The 19928-nt window shown below is 42.9% G+C and overlaps 1 pseudogene; it reads left to right on the forward strand.

Moving 5' to 3' along the window:
- The first annotated feature begins 2985 nt into the window (after positions 1 to 2985).
- LOC148150527 (uncharacterized) lies at positions 2986 to 3798 on the forward strand (annotated as a pseudogene).
- Positions 3799 to 19928: the final 16130 nt, after the last annotated feature.

A 19928-nucleotide genomic window follows, 5' to 3' on the forward strand; every position in this document is an offset into this window, starting at 1 on the left:
GGCGCTGCCAAACTCCTCGGGAAACAAACCCAAGCCGATCCGTCTGTGCAGAGACCCCCCGCCCCCCGCAATCCACAATCCACGTGGTGGAGCCTTCCCAACCCCCTGAAGAGAGCGAATGTAAATTGGAGATGAGGAAGGGGGTGTCAGGACCTGCACTCCATTTGACCATCTCCTTTTCCTTCTCACCGATACGGTTTTAAGCTGCTCTGTTCAAACCCACTACTCAAGACACAACACCAATTAATCTCGGCTCCTTTTGTTTTTTTATATAATTTAGAAATTTCTACCTGCTTGCCGGGGTTACCGCTTGCCATTTAATTGCTTTGAATGCTGAAAGGATCTCGCACTGAAGGGAGATCGGTGGAAGAAAAAAATGTTACAAATTTGACTGAGTTTCGCAGGATGTCATGTTAACAATGTTCATTAAAGGATAGAGGTTTTACCGTTTAAAAAAAAACCTGGGAGATATGATGCTTGTGCCACTATCTGCACTGTTGGAGCCAGCTGCTGGAAGCTAGTCTGCATGTTTTAAACTCGGTGTGTGACTTGTGTCTTGGGAAGAACACTCGCGCCCTCTTCCTACCGCTCTGCACAGTTGTTGCCAAAATACACAGCGTTGCCCTTCCCCTGTGTGAACTGAGCTAAAGAAAGAACGTTACTTCTTTTATATAGCGCCCTTCCTCACAGATGGATATGCCCAAGCTCTTCACAGCCAACAAGGTGCTTTCGAAACATAGTCACTGTTGTAATGCGAGGAAATTCAGCAGGCAATCTACCCACAGTTCAATCCCGCAACCAGATGATGACAGGATTACCTTTTGCTCAGGTGATCAGAGGATAAGTTGTTAGCTAGGGCACTCGTGATCCACCTCAAATAAGGTTATGTATACTAATGTTCATTTGAGGGAACAATCAGATTTTAGTTCCACATCCCAGCCAAAAACCATCATTTCTGGAGTACTGGGCTGATGTGTCAGACACAAGCCTACAGTGTGGGCCTTGAATCCACAAACTTCTTTCTCAAGAGGCTCCAAACATAATGCTCGGGCAAAACTGACCTCTGGCATGCAAAAATCAAAAATGGTATAAGAAAATAGCATTTCACTGAGTATCTCATCCTGTTTCACAAACTTGTGGAAGTTAAATGAAATCATGAAAATGTCTGCAAGGCAATTATATTAATGTAACATAAACAACACACCAATTTGAAGCTGCCTTCTCAAGGAAGGATGGTGAAGGATGGCATGCAACCAGCATTCCTTGCACTGTTGTTCACAGCAGTATGGAGTCACCAGATTGATGAAAGCTCATCTGTGTGTTTCAAAGTCAATGTGGCAGGAGTGAGGTGAGGTGGGGTGGCACAGTGGTTAGCACTGCTGCCTCACAGCGCCAGAGACCTGGGTTCAATTCCTGCCTCAGGTGACTGACTGTGTGGAGTTTGCATAGTCTCCCTGTGTCTGCGTGGGTTTCCTCTGGGTGCTCTGGTTTCCTCCCACAGTCCAAAAATGTGCAGGTTAGGTGAATTGGCCACGCTAAATTGCCCATAGTGTTAGGGGCAGGGGTAAATGTGGGGGAATGGTTCTGGGTGGGTTGCGCTTTGGTGGGTCGGTGTGGACTTGTTGGGCCGAAGGGCCTGTTTCCACACTGTAAGTAGTCTAATCTATACAACTGCTCCTCGTATCAAGGAAAAAGTGAGGGCTGGAGATCAGACTCATAAAGTGTGGTGCTGGAAAGCATCTGAGAAGTAGGAGAGTGTTTTTCAGTGCTTCTTGACACTGCTGTTCATTTCAAAGCAACATAACCAAGTGTGGCATCAAGCAGAGCTAATGAAATACATGTCACTCACTGCTGGCTGAAGACCTAGTCCAAGGAATGATTTGGAGATGCCAGCGTTGGACTGGGGTGTACAAAGTTAAAAATCACACAACACCAGGTTTATTTGGAAGCACTAGCTTTCAGAGCGCTGCTTCTTCGTCAAGTGGTTGTGGAATATAAGATCGTAGGACACAGAATTTATAGCAAAAGTTTACAGTGTGATGTAACTGAATTATACTGTAATTTAACTGAACCAGCAGATAAAGGAGGAGTCATCATCATTCAGAATAGAACAGATTACTGCAAGGAAGTGTACCAACAACTGAACAACCAGGAACACTACAGGTAACTCCGGCCAATCCAACCAAACAGCACACCCGTGAACTAAACACATTGATCAGGACTTTGGACCCAGTCCTTCAGAGTTCCCTACACACCCTCATCCCATGTACTTCTCGCATAGGTGACGTCTACCCCCTTCCAAAGGTACACAAAGCCAACACCCCAGGACCTCCCATCATATCAGGCAATAGGACCCTGTGTAAGAACATCTCTGCTATGTCGATGGCATCTCGAAACCCATTGTACAGAGGATCCCCAGCTTCTGTCGTGACACTATGGATTTCTTACAGAAGCTCAACACTCACGGACCAATTGAACCAGGAACATTCCTCACCACAATGGACATTTCAGCACTCTACACCAGCATCCCCCACAATGATGGCATCTCGGCAACAGCCTCAGTACTCAGCACCAACAACTGCCAATCTCTGACCACTGTCCTACAGCTCATCTGCTTTATCCTTGACCACAACATTTTCATCTTTGCAACCAGTTCTTGATCCAGACACAAGGAACAGCCATAGGGACCAAATTTGCACCCCAATATGCCAATATTTTCATGCACAGGTTCAAACAAGACTTCTTCTCTCCACAGGACCACCATCCAACACTATGCACCAGGTACATTGATGACATTTTCTTCCTCTGGACCCATGGCGAGGAGTCACTTATAAAACTACACAGCGATATCAACGAGTTTCATCTCACCATCAAACTCACCATGGACTACTCTCTACTATCTGTCTCATTCTTTGACACATGCATCTCCATCAAGGATGGGCACGTCAGCACCGCACTCTACCGCAAACCCACAGATAACCTCTGATGCTACACCTCTCCAGCTTCCACCCGAAACATATTAAAACAACCATCCCCTACGAGCAAGCCCTACGCATACACATGATCTGTTCAGATGAGGAGCAAGGTGATGGGCACTTGGAGGAACTCTCAGATGCCCTCATAATAATGGGGTACGATGCGCAACTCATCAACCGCCAGTTCCGACATGCCACAGCAATAAACCATCATGACTTCCTCAGGAGACAGACACGAGCTGCAACTGACAGGGTAACCTTTGTTGTTCAGTACTTCCCGGGAGCTGAGAAACTACATCATGTTCTTCAGACCCTGCAACACATTATCAATGAGGATTAGCACCTCACCAAGACCTTCCCCACATCTCCACTTCTCGCCTTTAAATAACCACCAAACCTCAAACAGATCATTGTTAGCAGCAAACTGCCCAGCTTTCAGGATAATACCATACAACCCTGTCACAGTAGACGCTGCAAGACGTATCAGAGTGTCGACACGGAAACTACCATTACACATGGGGACATCTCCCACCATGTACATGGCAGGTACTCATGTGACTCAGCCAACGTTATCTATCTCATACGCTGTAGGCAAGGATGCCCTGAGGCATGGTACATTGGGGAGACCGAGCAGAGGCTACAGCAACGGATGAATGGGCACCGCACAATAATCAACAGACAGGAGTGTTCCCTCCCAGTTGGAGAACACTTCAGCCGTCCAGCATATTCGACCTTGGACCTTCGGGTGACCATCCTCCAAGGCGGACTTCAGGACAGCCAACAACACGAAGTGGCAGAGCAGAGGCTGATAGGGATGACTTAACCGAGACCTTGGGTCCATGTCACACTACAGGTGACTCCACTGCAACACACACACAGTCCTACAGACCCGTACACTCATGCAAACCCTCTCTCATACACAAGCTCTTTCTCATATGCTCGCACTCACATAAGCTCCCTGTCACAGACTTATACCCCTTTACACACATACATACATGCACTCTTTCTCAGACATTCATACCGTGCCTCCCACCACCAACCCCCCCCCCCCCACCCACACACACACACACACACACACGCACACGCATACATGTATGTTTGTGGGGTAAATTTGTACTTGCAGAATTACATTTTATTTTGCTCAAAAACCACTTGAATCCATGTAAGATTCTGTAAATCCCTTTTTTAGATTAGAATCAGTTTAAACAGACAGCCTCACACAGGGCACCTCACACCTTCCCTGCATTATTGAGCCTGTTTTTAAAGTTTGCTTGAGAATGTAACTTTAAGAAAGTTCTGAAATTTACATATGAAAGAATTGAAACCATCATGGTCATTCTAAAAGATAAGAGACGTAACAAACAATCCAGGTCTTTTTCAATATATAATTTCAGTTACATCACACTGTAACCTTTTGCTATAAATTCTATCTTACAATCCATAAACACCTGATGAAGGACCAGCACTCCGAAAGATAGTGCTTCCAAATAAACCTGTTGGACCATAATCTGATGTTGTGTGATTTTTAACTTTATAGCCCAAGGAAGATGGTTGTGTTCAGTGAACACCAACCATTTCAACCTCAAGGCATCACTGCAGGAATTTCTCAGTGTAGAATTCCAGGTTCAACAACCTTCAACCCACCCCAATAATGTCCTTCCTTCTATCATAAGGCCAGGTGGGGATTTTCACTGATGGCACAGTGTTCTCTTCAATCCACAATTCCTCAGATGATGAAGCACCTAGTGCCCCTGGATGTCAAGACATACTGTCAGTTATGTTTGGAGTGAGCAAATATCCCTGCTAGACAAGTGAGAGTTAACGGCCATCTCCAACAAGAGGAAATATAGTCACCTTCCCTTGACATTCATAAACATTACCATGTAGTACTTCGATGTCATCAGTGACCAGAAACTTAACTGGATCAGCCACATGTATACAGCAGCTACAATAGCTGGGAGAGAGGGTGGGGGTGGGGGGGGAGGAAGAGGCGGGGCTGGGGGAGTGGGGGTTGGGTGGAATCAAATGTTAAGAAGGGCCAGGTTGATGAAGAGAGTTAAAATGCTCTTCATTTTAAAAATTTCTCATCTGATCCATATCGCAAATTGGCTCTTCTCAACAACCCAGGGGAAAGTGAGGATTGCAGATGCTGGAGAAGTCGGAGTCAAAAAGGGTGGCGCTGGAAAAGTACAGCAGGTCAGGCAGCAGTAGAACTGATGTTTCAGGCAAAACTGTTCATTATTCCTGCTGTGCTTTTCCAGCACCACCCTTTTCGACTCTTCTTATCAAATACCTCATGCCCTGCTACACATGTTTATCTCTGTTTATTCCTAGTTGTTCATTCCTAGTTACCCTTTAGAAGGTGATGGTGAGCTGCCTTCTGTTCTTTACCTTCCAATTCCTTTAGTTTCCACGTGCGGTGACCAATGGACAATCACAAAGCCATGCAGGAGTTCCAGAGGTGTGAACTCAGTATTTGGTGTCACTAAACCAGACAGCTCCGGGTTGGTAGAGCTAGTGAGCCTTAATTGATTGTCAACCTCAGAAATCAGAGTTAACATTTTGGGTTGAGTGACCCTTCCATAGAACTCAAAGGCCCTGAGGAAGGGTCACTTTAACTCTGATTTCTCCCCACAGATGCTGCCAGACCTGCTGATCTTTTCCAGCAATTTCTGTTTTGGTTGTGTAAGGGAGTGCAGAATGTGCAGCAGCAGCCTGTACAGGAAACTTCTCCAGATCAAATGGGAGGAATCAAAAGGAATTTCTTCCAGCCAACTTAATTCATAGAGTATGGGTCCTTAAGGGAGGCTTCAGGACCTGGAGCCAACATGAAATTCCACCTGAATAGGGATCAATCCAGATAGAAGTCCATTGCATGCTCAATGACACAGCTGGACCCAGGATTGAATGCCAACATTTTGAGGCACCATCCAACCCTCACCTTCACTATCCAGCTCATCCTTGAGTCTTGACACCTAAGTGGCTCAACTCCTCTCCTCTGCTGGTCACCAAAACCCTTACTGACAGAGGTGTAGATACCTGACCAGTGGCTCCCTAACAACAACACCTACTCCTGACAGGTGAGAACTTTGATGTGAGGTGACAATGACTAAACCTTTGATTACTTCCTGGTAAAGGACAGGCAATTCCTGTAAAGAGTTTGAAAGCCAGAGGGATCCACAAACAGGAGTTGTATGGGCCAGAAGAAATAATGACTGAGGAGGGGCTCAAATTAATGGTTTTGCTGTAAGACCTGACAGTAGAAAATCATCTTGTTGTGACAGCATGCCAGTGCTGCAGCCCCTTCACCAAATCAGAGACTCAATGATGACACATCGCTGCCTTTCTAAAAAGCTATTCGTTGTTCATTCCTAGTTACCCTTTAGAAGGTGATGGTGAGCTGCCTTCTGTTCTTTACCTTCCAATTCCTTTAGTTTCCACGTGCGGTGACCAATGGACAATCACAAAGCCATGCAGGAGTTCCAGAGTCATGTTCTGACATGACAGCTGTGCGCATGGCTGAGAACTATGTGCTGCGGAACCTGCTGCTGGAGTGCAGGTTCATAGTTCCTTGAAAGTGGAGTCTCAGGTAAGACCATAAGACATAGGAGTGGTAGTAAGGCCATTTGGCCCATTGAGTCCGCTCCACCATTCGATCATGGCTGATGGGCATTTCAACTCAACTTATCCACACTCATCCGTAGCCCTTAATTCCTTGGAGATCAAGAATTTATCAATCTCTGCCTTGAAGACACCTAACATCCCGGCCTCCACTATGTTCCATGGCAATGAATTCCACACTCTCTGGCTGAAGAAATGTCTCCTCATTTCCATTCTAAATTGGCCCCCTCTAATTCTAAGGCTGTGCCCACAGGTCCGAGTATCCCCGCTTAATGGAAATAAATTCCCAGCATCGACCCTTTCTAAGCCACGCGTTATCTTGTAAGTTTCTATTAGATCTCCCCTTAGCCTTCTAAACTCTAATGAATACAATCCCAGGATCCTCAGCCATTTATCATATGTTAGGCCTACTATTCCAGGGATCATCTGTGTGAATCTCTGCTGGACATGCTCCAGTGCCAGTATGTCCTTCCTGAGGTGTGGGGCCCAGAATTGGGCACAGTATTCTAAATGGGGCCGAACTCAAGCTTTATAAAGTCTCCGTAGCACATCGCTGCTTTTCCATTCCAACCATCTTGAGATAAATGACAACATTACATTTGCTTTCTTAACCACGGATTCAACCTGCAAATCAACCTTTAGAGAATCGTGGACTAGCACTTCCAGATCCCTTTGTACTTTGGCTTTATGAATTTTCTCACCGTTTAGAAAATAGTCCATGCCTGTGTTCTTTTTTCCAAAGTGCAAGACCTCCCATTTGCTCACATTGAATTTCATCAGCCATTTCCTGGACCATTCTCCTAAACTATCTAAATCTTTCTGCAGCCTCCCCACCTCCTCAGTACAACCTGCCTATCCACCTAACTTTGTATCATCGGCTAACCTCATCAGAATACCCCCAGAAAAAAGATGAAGGGATAGCACTCTTTATTCATGATGGTATCAGCACAATAGAGAGGGTGATCTAAGTTAAGGAAAGCAATATGTAGAAGTGATATAAAGATGAGAATGATAAAGGCAAGAGATCACTTGTTTTCATGTGCTTTCTAATGACTTCCAGCGCTCTCCCCCATGCAACCCCACAAAGAAAATACCAAAAACCATGCTGCAGGACAGAGTATAAAGGAAGAATTAATAGGGACTTGTCAAAATAGTACAGTGATAATCACAGGGAATTTTAATCTGTATACACAGTGAAAATGTCAAATGGCCAAAGATAGCCTTGACAAATTTTGTCAGGTTATATTCTGAGAGCAGCATATTCTGGAGCCAACCAGTGATGAGGCTATGCCAGATAGGATTAATACATGATATCATCGTGAATACATCCCTAAATAGAAGTGACAATAATGTAATTAAATTTTACATTCACTTTGAGGAAGAGCATATTAGATCCAAAACTAATATTTTAAGCTTAAACGAGAGCAGTTATGAGGCATGGAAGCAGAATAAGCTAAAGTGACAAAAACAAACACAGAAGTTGCTGGAAAAACTCAGCAGGTCTGGCAGCATTTGTGAAAAGAAATCAAAGTTAATGTTTCAGGTCCGGTGACCCATCCTCAGTTTCTGTGTATAATTCTAATTTACAGCATCTGTAGTTCTTTCAGTTTTTCTAAAGGGACAAATTTGGTTTTGTCATATGTCATTTGAGATGAAGTACCGGGCATTTAATGGGATATTTCAGGATACATAGAGTAGATACATTCTAAGAAAGAAAAATTCATGAGGACAGCACACCATCCATGGTTAACTAAAAGAGTTAAAGCTTTTGTAAAAATTGAACAAAAACCATAGGATTGCAGAATTTTGGGTTTCAGGTCAAAAAATTGGAAAGAATGTTAAAGGCAGCAAAGAATTACTAAAATATTAATAATAATGGTAAAATTAGCGTAAAAGACAAGCCAGTTAGAAACATAAAAATGAAAATATATTTATTTTTAAAATTCTCATCACCAGGGAAAAATTACTGATTAAATTATTTGAGCTGTGAACTCTCTAATTCCTAGTTCCTGATGGACTTCATCCGAGAGTTTTAAAAGAACTGCCTCGTACAATAGTTCATGTGTGGATTTTAACTTTTAAATATTTCATTGATTCATGGAAGGCTCCATTAGAATGGAAAGTAGCAGATATAATCTTATATTCAGAAATGAAGGCAGTCCAAACATAGGAAACTACAGGGCACATGGAACATATTGGAGTTTATTATGAAAGATGTTATAACAGGCCACATATAAAAGTCCAATGCAATCAGGCAGAGACAACATGGTTTTGTGAAAGGGAGACCATGCTTACCTAAGTAGTTGTAGTTCCTTGAAGAAGTAATGTGGTTAAACAGGGATGCGTGGATGCATAGTAACTCAGTGGTTAGCACTGATACCTCACAGTGTGAGGGATTTTGGTTCAATTCCCAGCCTTGGGTGACTGTCTGTGTGGAGTTTGCACATTCTCCTCGTGTCTGTATAGATACCCTCTGGGTGTTCTGATATCTTCCCACAGTCCAAAGAGGTGCACGTTAGATGGATTGGCTATGCTATAGTACTCATTGTGTGTTGGGATTGACCATAGGAAATGCAGGGGACAGGGGAGTGGGTCTGGGTGGAATGCTCTTCAGAGGGTTGTGTGGACTCAATGGGCCAAATGGCCTGCTTCCATACTGTAGGGATTCTGTACCTAAATTTCCAGAATGCATTCAACCAGGAGCTGCATTATTGAAGAAAATAAAAGCTCAAAAGTGTAGACGATAACATATTGGCTACCTCAGAAACAGGCATCTGTCATAAATGCACCATTTTTGGTTGATAAAATGTAATTAATGGTGTGGAATGGAGATCAGTGCTAGAACCTCAACTTGCACAATTTATATAAATGACTTGGATGAAAAGTGCGAGTTATGGTTGCGAAATTTGCTAATGACACAAACATAGGTGGGAACTTGTGAAAAGGATCCATGAAGACAACGAAGGAATAGAGATGGATTGAACAATGGGGTAAAGATTTGACAAATGGATTATAATGGGAAAAAGTCCATTTTGGCAGGAAAATAAAACAAAGACGCGTAATGTAAATATTGAGACATTGCAGAGCTCTGAGATGCAGAAGGATCTAGATATCCTTGGACATGAATCACAAAACATTCATATACTGCTGTAGCCAGTAATTAGAAAAGCTGATAGAATATCATTATCTTTTGTGAGGGGACTTGAATACAAAAGTAGGGAGGTTATACTTCAGTTATACAGGGCATTGCTGAGAGCACTGCATCCAGTATCAGTCTCCTTATTTCAGGCAAAATGTCAATACATTGGAAACAGTTCAGAGAAGGTTTACTAGACTAATACTTGGAATGGAGGCTGAGTGTTATTGAAAAAGGTTGGAGAAATGAGATTTCCAACTGCTGGATTTTAGAAATTAAGAGGAAAATTGATTAAATTATATAAGATCCCGAGAGTTCTTAACAGGGTAAATGCAGAAAGAATATTTCTTCTTGTGGGAGATTCTTGAATGAGTGGTTACCGTTTAACAATAATAATACAGAGGTGAAATATTTTCTTACAAGAAGGTTTTACGCCTTTGGAACTTGCTTCCTCAAAATACAGTGGAAGTAGAGTTATTGAATATTTTTAACTGAGGCAGTTGGAATCTTGCTATGCAAAGGGGTGAAATGTTATTAATTCAGTCGAATTGTGGAATAATCAGATCAGCCATGACTTTATTAAATGGTAGAGCATGACTGAGGAGCTGTGGAGCCTCCTAATTAATATGCTCATACGTGAGAGCTGCATTTGCATGTACTAAACCCACGGAGTTATGGGACGAGCTGTATCCACCACTTGGGCTTATATCACCAAAAAGGAAATTTGTACGCCTTTTCTCTTTGCCCTTTTCCCATCTGTCAAAATCTGACAGAAAAGTGACTAATGACATGCTCTTATTTCCTCCTTGTCACTTAGTGTGAAGCTTGTCCTTTTCTCCTTTAAGAACTGAAGAACTACAACCTCTGCAAGCTGTGGTAGAAGAACAAGGAGACAGCAATAATGAAGAAACATTACCACTTGATTTCACAGTTGCAGCTTTAGTTCAGATGCTGACACTAACTCCTTTAGTAATTTGACATCCAGGACAATACCCTTTACAAGTATGCACACATGTCGCAGATGCCATTTTGGGCATTTAAGGATCCTCACCAAAATTTGGCTTCTATTGAACCTAATTTCATGCCAGGCTACACAATCTGGAGAAGTATCTATTCTCTGTGCCAAATATTTTTGTGGTGAGAGGAGAAAGATTTTAAAAAAACATGAGGGGCAATTGTTTTACAGAGAATGCTTTGTGTGCAGATTGGTAGATGCAGCTACAATTATAAATTTTCAAACACATTTAGGTAAGTACATGAATAAGAAATGTTTGGAGGGATATGGACCAAGGACAGGCATGTGGGACTACTTTACCTTGAGATTATGGTTGGCATGGTTGGACCGATCGGTCTGTTTCCATACTATGTGTCTCTATAACTATAACTCTAAATGACTCAAAAGATTGCATTGCATTCAACAGATTGTGATCGTGTTGTTTGCATAACAAACTTTTTCCATCTATACATAGCCAAGTCATTACCATGACTCACAACTCCCTAGTAGGACAATTGGCTAACTGCACTAGTGGTCATTAGATAAATCCGTTTGTATGCAAATACTTTGTTAAATGTCAACCCAGTATTCAAAGGCTGGAACTCTGATCTGCGACTCAGTGTAACAGTAATGTGACATTTGTAAACTAAATGATTGAAATAGATACCCATAAAAGATTTCATGGATCTTCACCATATTATTCAAGATGATATGTGGCTGAAGTTTTGTAATCCGTTACTATTATCTTGTTGTTGCTTTAAACTTTCTCAGATGAGCCCATTTCCCCATTTATTGCTCACTTTCTGTTTGTCTTTTAACATTTGCTTTTCAGTACATATCTTTTAATTGTGTGCCTTGGCTATGTGCTCTGTTAGATTCTTCAGTAATATTTAGTTCACCATGAACATTCTTCTTGTGGACAGACATTAAAACTGCCCTCTGGAACTTTGGGTCTGGAGGTTGCAATTTGCCTCAAATAGTCGTGGTCAGCTAGCTGCAAAGGAATTTGATAGCTTGTAGCATTGATTTCCAAAATCAATGCTGTTCTTTCTCCTTCGTACCTAGAGCCACATTTAAATCATCATGTATATCACCTTCCCTCGTAGCTTGGCAATACCACAGGAGTCCACTTCATTCCAGCAAACTCACTCACTAAAGCATGGGACACATCACTCTCTTATTCAGCTTCCATGCAGACTGGCTTTTCTTATAACCTGTAAGATCAATAGCTGCTCAGCCTGACATTGTTTCTCATGGCTGGCTGAACTATGAGCTCCTACATTCACCTATATCTTAACCATACAGATTCAGTTGATAATATGCTTCTTGTGGTTGAATGTTTTGACTGTAATATTCTCAGCAGAGAGGTCACCATCTAGTTCAACTTGGCAATGCTTTCCTGTTCCAAGAACCTTTCCCAAAACAAGCAAATTTTACTCTTTTGAGGTAGAGGCTAGCTAATCAGTGTGTGGTTTTCCAGTAATGTTGAACAATTCAACTGGAGTGCAATATACTTGAGAAGCTATTCACAAATGGTAGACTAGTTAGCAGAGGTAAGATACAGGGAGAACAGAACTGGCTTGAAGGTAGAACACAGAGGGTAGTGATGGAGGATTGCCTTTCAGACTAGAGGTCTGTGACCAGTGGAGTGCCACAAGGATCAGTTCTGGGTTCACTACTTTTCATTATTTGTATAAATGATTTGGATGTAAACATAGGAGGTATAGTTAGCAAATTTGCAGATGACAACAAAATTTGAGGTGTAGTGGACAATGAAGATGGTTACCTCAGAGTACAATGGGATCTTGATCAGATGGGCCAATTGGCCAAGGAATGACAGATGGAGTTTAATTTAGATCAATGTGAGATGCTGCATTTTGGAAAGGCAAATCAGGGCAAAACTTATACACTTAATGGCAAGATCCGAGGGAGTGTTGCTGCACAAAGAGACCTTGGCATGCAGCTTCATAGTTCCTTAAAAATGGAGTAGCAGATAGATAGGATAGTGAAGAAAGCATTTTGTGTGGTTGCCTTTATTAGTCAGAGCACTGAGTGCAGGAGTTGGGAGGTAATGCTGCAGCTGTACAGGACATTGATTAGCCCACTTTTACAATATTGTATGCAATTCTGGTCTCCTTCCAATTGAAAGAATGTTGTGAAACTTGAAAGGGTTCAGAAAAGATTTACAAGGATGTTGCAAGGGTTGGAGAATTTGAGCTATTCGGAGAGGCTGGGGCTGTTTTCCTGGAGCATCAGAGGCAGCGGGATGACCTCATAGAGATTTTATAGAGCTTTATAAAATAATGAGGGGCATGGATAGGGTAAATACACAAGGTCTTTTCCCTGGGGTGGGGAGTCCAAAACTAGAGAGCATAGGTTTAGGGTGAGAGGGGAAAAATATAAAAGGACCTAAGAGGCATCTTTTTTATGCAGAGGGCAATAGACAATAGACAATAGGTGCAGGAGTAGGCCATTCTCCCCTTCGAGCCAGCACCACTACTCATTATAATCATGGCTGATCATCCTCAATCAGTATCCTGTTCCTGCCTTATCCCCATAACCCTTGATTCCACTATCCTGAAGAGCTCTATCTAACTCTTTCTTGAAAGTATCCAGAGATTTGGCCTCCACAGCCTTCTGGGGCAGAGCATTCCATACACCCACCACTCTCTGGGTGAAGAAGTTTCTCCTCAACTCTGTTCTAAGTGGCCTACCCCTTATTTCTAAACTGTGTCCTCTGGTTCAGGACTCACCCATCAGCGGAAACATGTTTCCTGCCTCCAGAGTGTCCAATCCTTTAATAATCTTATACGTCTCAATCAGATCCCCTCCCAGCCTTCTAAACTCAAGCGTATACAAGCCCAGTCGCTCCAATCTTTCAGCGCAAGATAGTCCCACCATTCCAGGAATTGACCTCGTGAACCTACGCTGCACTCCCTCAATAGCCAGAATGTCTCTCCTCAAATTTGGAGACCAAAACTGCGCACAATATTCCAGGTGCAGTCTCACCAGGGCCCTGTACAGCTGCAGAAGGACCTCTTTGCTTCTATTCTCAATTCCTCTTGTTATGAAGGCCAGCATGCTATTAGCTTTCTTCACTGCCTGCTGTACCTGCATGCTTGCTTTCATTGACTGATGTACAAGAACACCTAGATCTCGTTGTACTGCCCCTTTGCCTAACTTGACTCCATTTAGGTAGTAATCTGCCTTCCTGTCCTTGCCACCAAAGTGGATAACCACACATTTATCCACATTAAATTGCATCTGCCATGCATCTGTCCACTCACCTAGCCTGTCCGGGTCACCCTGTATTCTCCTAACATCCTCCTCACATTTCACCCTGCCACCCAGCTTTGTGTCATCAGCAAATTTGCTAATATTACTTGTAATACCTTCATCTATATCATTAATGTACATTGTAAAAAGCTGCGGTCCCAGCACTGATCCCTGCGACACACCACTGGTCACCGCCTGCCATTCTGAAAGGGAGGTGTTTATCACTACTCTTTGTTTCCTGTCAGCCAACCAATTTTCAATCCATGTAAGTATTTTGCCCCTAATACCATGTGCCCTAATTTTGCTCACTAACCTCCGATGTGGGACTTTATCAAAGGCTTTCTGAAAGTCCAGGTATACTACATCCACTGGATCTCCCTTGTCCATCTTCAGAGTTACATCCTCAAAGAAATTCCAGAAGATTAGTCAAGCATGATTTCCCCTTCATAAATCCATGCTGACTCTGACCTATCCTGTTACTGCTATCCAGATGTGTTGTAATTTCATCCTTTATATTTGACTCCAGCATTTTTCCCACCACTGAGGTCAGACTAACTGGTCTATAATTCTCTGTTTTCTCTCTCCCTCCTTTCTTAAAAAGTGGGACAACATTAGCCACCCTCTAATCCACAGGAACTGATCCGGAATCTATAGAACATTGGAAAATAATCACCAATGCATCCACGATTTCTAGAGCCACCTCCTTCAGTACCCTGGGATGTAGACCATCAGGTCCTGGGGACTTATCAGCCTTCAGACCTAACAGTCTCTCCAATACCATTTCCTGCCTAATATAAATTCCCTTCAGTTCAGGTCCTTCACCCACTATTATACCTGGGAGATTGCTGATGTCTAAAGTACCAATTCAATTCTTCTGCCATTTCTTTGTTCCCCATAATAAATTCACCCGTTTCTGTCTTTAAGGGCTCAATTTTAGTCTTAACCATTTTTTTCTTTTCACATAACTAAAAAAGTCTTTACTATCCTCCTTTATATTTTTGGCCAGTTTACCTTACTACCTTTTTTTTCCTTTTTAGTAATTCTCTGTTGTTCTTTAAAAGCTTCCCAGTCCTCCGATTTCCCACTCATCCTTGCTATGTTATACTTTTTTCCTTTTGTCTTTATATGGTCCTTAAACTTCCCTCGTCAGCCACAGCCACCCCTGCCTCCCCTTAGGATCTTTCTTCCTTTTTGGAATGAATTGATCCTGCATCTTCTGCATTATACTCAGAAATATCTGCCATTGTTGCTCCACTGTCATCCCTGCTAGGGTATTATACCATTGAACTTTGGCCAGCTCCTCCCTCATAGCTCCATAGTTTCCCTTATTCAACTGAAATATTGTCACTTCCGATTCTACCCTCTCCCTTCCAAACTGCAGATTAAAGCTTATTGTATTTTGGTCACTACCCCCTAATGGCTCCTTTACTTCGAGGTCCCTGATCAAATCCGGTTTGTTGCACAACACCAGATCCAGAATTGCCTTCTCCCTGGTAGGCTCCAACACAAGCTGTTCTAAGAATCCATCTCGGAGGCACTCCACAAACTCCCTTTCTTGGGGTCCAGTGCCATCCTGATTCTCCCAGTCTACCTGCATGTTGAAATCCCCCATAACAACTGTAGTAATATCTTTGCTACAGGCCAATTTCAGCTCCTTATTCAATTTACACACTACATCCAGGCTACTGTTTGGGGCCTGTAAATAACTCCCAATAGGGTCTTTCTACCCTTAGAATTTCTTAGCTCTATCCATATGACTCTATATCCCCTGATTCTAGGTGCCCCTGCGCAAGGGACTGAATATCATTCCTTACCAACAGGGTCACCCCACCCCCTCTGCCAGTCAGTCTGCCCTTCCGATAGCACATATCGCCTTGAATATTCATTTCCCAGGCCCTGTCCACATGAAGCCACGTCTCAGTTATCCCCACAATATCGTATCTGCCAATTTCCAAATGAGCCTCAAGCTCATCCACCTTATTTCTAATGCTTCGTGCATTCATGTATAATATTTTTAATTTGTTACTCCCCTCACCCTTCCCATCAATCCCTATTTCACTTGACCTTACGGCATGATCCTCTTTTGAGTTTTCTGCTCCATTGATTCCGTTGTCTTTCTTGACATCTCTTGTTCTAACTTTCCCTTTAACTTCCTTCTTAAACTTCCAGTTTGTCCCCTCCCCCCGCTATTTAGTTTAAACGCAGCTGTGTTGCAGTGGTAAACCTGCCTGCCAGAATGCTGGTCCCCCACCTATTAAGGTGCAACCGTCCCTCTTGTATAATTTATCCTTACCATTAACATACCCCAGTGATCCAAGAATTTAAATCCTTGCTTCCTGCACCAGTTCCCCAGCCACACATTCTCCCTGTTCCTGTCCTCTCCAGTCTGAGGAACTGGAAACAAACCGGAGATAACCACCCTGGATGTCCTGCTTTACAGCCTTCTTCCAAGTTCTCCGAAGTCCTGCCGTAGAATGTCCCTCCTCTTCTTCTCGACGTCATTTGTGCTGACATGCACCACCACATCTGGCTCTTCACCTTCACCCTTGAGGATTTCCTGCACTCTGTCTGCGATGTCCTTAATCCTGGCACCAGGAAGGTAACACATCATCCTTAAATCCCGCCTGTTTCCGCAGAAACCCCTTTCAGTCCCTCTCACTATGGAGTCCCCTATTACCACAGCTCTGTGTGATGTCTGACTCCTCAGCTCTGCCTCCACACCAATTTCTGATTGGCAGACCTGACCGTCTCTCGGATTGACAGTGACATTTGTCTCTATGGTTTCCAAGAAATTCAACCTGTTCCTGACAGGTATTTCCCCCGGGGTCTCTTACACTTGTCTCATCTCTGCCTTCCCCATCGTCTTCTCCCTTCTACTCTCTTCTGGTATGCTCGGTGTAATAACCTCGCTGAAGGTCCTGTCCAGAAAGATCTCGTTCTCTCGGATGAGCCTGAGGTCATCTAGTTCTTTCTTCAGTGCTGCAATATGCTCTATCAGAAGCTGAATGTGTACAAACTTTCCACAGTTATACAAGCCAGCTACACCAGAGTCCTTGACTTCCCACAAGATGCACGCAGTACACTGAATCAGCTTGGCAGTCATGTCTTCACCCTCTTCAACTGTGGCGTAATCACTTCTCTCAACTTCTTTGTCGAAGACTCCTGAGCCAAAGACTCGCTCTTTTCTCAACAGAAACTTCCCTTGACCCCCGTGTTTTGTTGCAAGACTGTGGACTTTTAATTTAGGTTAGAGGAGGAGGGTGGGAGGGAGGCACTACTGTGTAGGACCTGGGGCCTAGAACACACTTACTTAAATAACACTCACCCACCTTCCCAACAGCCTCTGCGCTCCGACTTCACTTCCGTCCAGCTCCCGCCACTCTCTGCCACAAAAAGACCGCTAGCTTCGAGGTAAGTACTTAAATAACATTCACCCACCTTCCCAACAGCCTCTGCACTCCGACTTCACTTCCGCCCAGCTCCTGCTGCTCTCTGCTGCAAAAAGAAAGCGTGTATGAAATGAGCTGCCAGAGGAAGTGGTGGAATTACAGCATTTAAAAGGCATCTGGATGGGTATATGAATAGGAAGGATTTAGAAGGGTATGGGTCAAGTGCTGGCAAAATGGGACTAGATTAGTTTAGGATCACTGGTTGGCATGGACAAGTTGGACTGAAGGGTCTGTTTCTGTGCTGTACATCTCTTTGACTCTATAACTATATCATGATTAGTCCATTTGTGCCATTTTTGGTGAACTGCAGGATAAAGGGAAAAACATCACTGCTTTGAGGATTTTCACAAATGTTTAACAGACAAATTTCAAATAATCCATAGATAGCAATGAATAAACAGGAAAAAGATCTGTAAGGCCAGCCAGGAAGTGTCATGAGGACGTTTTGTGACTCTGTAGCTTTGAATTTCTGAAGAAAATATGTAGGGCAATGTCCAGACTCATTCAATAGCATCTATACTCACATTTGTTCAAAATTCTCTTGATCATATCCTATCCTGCATCAAGTTCTGTTTGTCCAAGGCCTTTGCCTCAATGGGCTGCATTGATTTCCAAGACTTCAGCACCTCAAATTTAAAATTGTATCCCTGTTTTTAACTTTGCACACTTCTTGCCTGAACCTACTTTCGAACTATTGGATTTCAAATTATCCAAATCAATTTGGAGAGATGGAACAAACTGTTGTCTGAAAGGGAAGGACTTAAGGAAGGATAGTCAACATGGATTTGTTAAGGAAAGATTGTGCCTGATTAACTCGATTGAATTTTTTGCAAAAGCAACAAGGAGGATTGATGAGGATAATGCAGTTGATGTTGTCGACATGAATTTTAGCAAGTCTTTTGGCACAGTCTCAAATTGTAAATAGTTAAACAAATAGAGATCCAAGGGAATGTATAAGAAACAAAACCAAAAATTGCTAGAGAGATTCGGCAGGTCTGGCAGCATCTGTAGAGATAAAGTAGAGTTAATGTTTCAGCTGCAGTGACTCTTCCTAGGAATGTAGCAGGTTGGACATAAAATTGGCATGAAATAAACAGTAAATGTTGATGAGTGTTTTTGCAACTACGACATTGTTTCTAATGGCATCCACACAATTCAGTACTAGGCCCCCAATGTTTTGTGGTATATATTAACAATTTGGATATAAACATAGGGGCATGGTAACAAGTTTGCAGACATCACAAAATATGTAGTGTCATTGATAGCATGGAAGGTAGCTGTAGACTGCAGGAAGATACCAATGGACTTGTCAGGTAGGTAGAAAAGTGTCAAATGGAGAAGCATGAGGTGGTGCATATGGTGAAGGAATACACAGTTAGTAGAAGAATAATGAGAAGCGTAGAGGAAGTGAGGGACCTTGGAGTGATGCACGCAAATCTTTAAAGGTAGGAGGATGGGTCGTTGAGGTGCTTAAAAGACATAGAATCATTTCCTTCCCTAACAGATGCATACAAGGTAAGAGCAGGGAGGGTATGCTTAATTGTATAAAATACCAGTTATGCCATAACTTGAGTGCTTTGTGGAATTCTAGTCATCTCATTACAAAAAGCATATAATTGTCCTAAGGAAGGTAGAGAGGAGATTTTCAAAGATGTTGCCAGGACTGCAAAATTGCTGCTATGAAGTTAGATTAGTTAGGCTGGGATGGGTGAATGAAGACTAGATTGCGATGTATAAAATTGTTAGGGACCTGGATAAAGTGAATGGGAAAAGCTTATTTGTCATAACAGAGAGGTCAATAAGTTTTAAATAATTATTAGAAAGATGAGAGGGAGGTAAGGATTTCTTTTAACCAGAGGGTCTAGTGTGCTGTACATCATTGTCTAAAAGGGTAGGACAGGCAGAAACACTCAATTAATATAAAAGGAATCCAGGCTATGAACCAAATGCAGGTAAGTGGGATTAGGCTGGGTGTTCCACATTTTAACTCAAGCAGACATGATGGTTCAATTGGCCTCTTACTGTACTTTAACCCTTTCATTCTACAGTGTGACCATTCCGAGATCCAGAACCATTTGGAACTTAATTGTTTGTGTATCGTCCTTCCCTTTATCCCATCATTGATAGCCACACTTCAGCTGTATAGTACATAATATCTGGGATTCCTTCCTCAAAACACTTCATCTCTGTTATATTTTAAAAATGCACTTTTAAAAAATAAACCTTTGCTCACTCTCCTAAACTTGGTTAGAGACAAAAGAAAACTGCACATGCTGGAATCCAGACAGGCAGGAGGCTGGAAGAACAGGTGGGTGTAGGGGGAGCTACAGATAAAGGGGGTGGGGGGTGGAGCAGGGTGATGAAGTGGGGAGAGGTGAAGACAGGTAGAGGGTACAATCTGGTTGGTCAGTGGGAAGAATGAATCCGGTTGGTGACAGGGAGGAGTGGAAGTGATGGGGAAGGGCTGGGAAGAGAGA

This window comes from Chiloscyllium plagiosum, unplaced genomic scaffold (genome assembly GCF_037043375.1).
Source record: "Chiloscyllium plagiosum isolate Xiang-an unplaced genomic scaffold, Cpla_swu_hap1 HiC_scaffold_3, whole genome shotgun sequence".
NCBI lineage: Eukaryota > Metazoa > Chordata > Chondrichthyes > Orectolobiformes > Hemiscylliidae > Chiloscyllium > Chiloscyllium plagiosum.